Genomic DNA, 2,934 nt, shown 5'->3' with positions numbered 1-2,934 from the left:
CAGATATTTCTCACAACTTGCATTGAACAAAACACAGTGACCAAGGAAGACTCAGATATCGTAGAAATTGTAGGACTCACAAACACCAGAAAAGGCCTATATGATGACTTCTATTGGGAATGCTGCAAGTTACATGAAAGGTTTTTAACGCCCCCATGAGATCATGTACAATCGTTGCCAACAGAAGGTTGATTTGAGAGTTTGGGTCCCGTAAATTTAACAGCAATAACAAAGGACATATGCAAAAAATAGGATGTTTGTCAAAGGCAAGCCACTATTAGTATTCAAGAAGGTTGCCTACAGGGATACCAAGGACCAAAACTAATTCGGATCTCATACAGATTACACCTCCTTTTCTTTTCTGCATGCTGGTGCAGTTTTGAAAAGCTCAAAAGTAACCCCTTGCTTGCATGATATGTTTTAAACTATTCAAAGGTAACCTCTTGCTTGCATGATATGTTTTAAACTATTTAGAATCCTGGGAAATTCAAAGAAAAGACAGGATTCTTTGCCACCGAAGCCTACCCTGCTTACTCTATTGTTGCCTGAGAGATTGTTGCAGGGGCTTCCCCCAATTATGAGGTCAATCTTTCCCACTGCATCCACAATCTTAGCCAACTTATCATTAGTAAGATCTCTAACATCATCCTCCATTTGAGATCGGCCTGTTTGGCCTGTTTTGTTCCACCAGTTGGCTATTATGTTTTCACATTTATCATTGATCTCCACAATAACAAGAGCCTTCAAAATTATACCCAATTTGTGCAATGCCACTTCTGCCCCACCAAGGCTCAAGAATAAGGACAGAACTGTTAAACCTTGAGGATATAATTCTTTCAGTGGTGAAAGATGGTACGCAACAATATTGAACTGAAATGAGTTGCCCAATGCATCATACCGATCTGAAAGGGTAGAGCAACCTCAAGTGTGGTCACGGTCATATCCAAGCACCAGCTCAATCTCATGGGGTTCAAGTGGGGCAGCTTGGCGTAGGCTAACCCAAGCCAAGTTCCATCTTTTGCATGCTAGGACAATCTCCTGTTGAAGATAAGAAGGTATCTCGCTTTCTTTGTGGGAAGAAAATATTTTTCTGAGCAGTCCACATAGAGTGCTAGGGGCACGCCGTGTGTTTATGCAATTCAACTTCTCTCTCGGATCCCATGGGGGCCAATACTTCTTTTTTTCCAGAAGCACCTCAAAGATTGTCATGGGAGCAGGGGGAAGGATCAACCTTCGTCCATCTACTGGAAGGTTATGAACATAACCACAAGGCCTAAAGCATGCTGAAAAATATCTAGAGTCTGTGAACTCTAGATCTATGCCATTAAAATGTCATTTGATGGTCTCCCACTCTGAATTGCGAACATTCTCAACATTTTCAAAATAGAAAAAGGGAGGGCCTTCCATCAAACTATTCAATGGTTTTGGCCTGCCTTTAAAAAAGCCAAGAATTCCAAACCCCATGCCCTTTTTGAACTTGAAGGGTGGGATAGAACCTAGATGTGGAGGTGATGTTTTCCCATTCATAGATTAAGTCTCGAGCCATAAAACACTCGAGTCTTCACTGGCACTCTCATCCAAGTCTAGAGTAGGAGTAATGCTGATCTTTGTTTTAAGGCCCAAGTAACTGTACCATAGCTTAAGGGCTCTTTCATCTGCCCAGTATATTTTGCTACAGATACCTTGTGAGGGTCCAACATGTCTAGTTATTTGAATACTCTTGGATATTTTAAACGAGTGTTCAACTTCTCTTGCCATAGGAATCTTCTTGCCCTACAATGAGGGAGAAAGCAAGTGATTATGCCTCCCTCCCTCCCCTCACGCTCTCACTCTGTTTCATAAATGATGATGTAGGCTTTGAATATTTGAAGACCATTTTATAGAAACAATTACTGCATTTTACATAACGAACCATGCCATTTCTTTCAAAGGTCCAAATATGCAAAAAGTCATAGAAAAAGGATTGAGAAAGAACCTTGTAAATACATAAGCTGGGAACCATGTTCCTTGCTCCCATACAAAAGAGAGGGCATGTCTTGAGCATGGTATATGCAAATTATTATCCTTTTCAGGCTATGAATTATTCTCCCAATCTAATCGCCACCCTGGCCCCTCCAAGCTTGCCACAACTTCCCCTGAGAATGCCCATTCCACTCACATAAATAGACTGAATACGTTTCTGAGCCACGGTGGTGGAATTCTTCTCCAACTCTAATAACACTTATGAGTTTCCCATCTAACCTCTAGTGCTAGCCAATCCATCAAGCTTACAATAAACACCTCCCTCCCTATTCTGTTTGTTCTGTGTGTTTGTGAACAAGCACATTTTGATATTGGCGGGTGTTCCAGGGCAAACAAAAGGTTGCAATGTTTAATAATGATGTAGATTTTGGAAAAATGGCAATCAACTTGATAATTTTCCACAATGATATTACATTTTAGAGAGTTTACTATGACGTATTGTATCAAGGGATAAAAAATGATTAACTTTGCATTAGGAGTCAAGACACATGCATAATTCATGCTTGCACAATGAATGTTGACCACTTTCAAATAAAGCTAAATAAAAATTGATGCCATCCAATTTTTTTCTCAAAGTATAGATAGGATACTTCATACTTGGAGCATCCACTTACTCAATTCGTTGACTAATCACTTATAAGGGTACATAAGATATGCATTTTACGTAAGATCATTTTTAAAAGATTTATATTACCATGCTTTGTATAATTTGAATTGATTATGCTAACATCATTTTTTGTCTGTGCAGGTGACCTTTGTGGATACTTAGATCATCAGGATGAGTCGAGGGATGAGCAATGAGGAGTTACAGGATATCTTCACACATATGTCTCCAGATCAAATGGCGAGATTCGGAGACATGGCAGACCAGGAGCTGTCTCGACCATCATCTATTATATCTATTTCAATACA

The 2,934-nt window shown here is 39.7% G+C and overlaps 1 pseudogene; it reads right to left on the bottom strand.

Annotated features, from left to right (window-relative positions):
- Window positions 1–429: 429 nt before the first annotated feature.
- Window positions 430–1,464, bottom strand: LOC148013659 (DNA (cytosine-5)-methyltransferase DRM2 pseudogene; annotated as a pseudogene).
- Window positions 1,465–2,934: the final 1,470 nt, after the last annotated feature.

Source organism: Lygodium microphyllum, chromosome 26, assembly GCF_053477565.2.
Source record: "Lygodium microphyllum isolate KBCC chromosome 26, Lygodium_microphyllum_v1.1.10, whole genome shotgun sequence".
NCBI lineage: Eukaryota > Viridiplantae > Streptophyta > Polypodiopsida > Schizaeales > Lygodiaceae > Lygodium > Lygodium microphyllum.
Note: the sequence above shows the minus strand (reverse complement) of the source record. Positions and strands in the feature narration are given on the sequence as shown.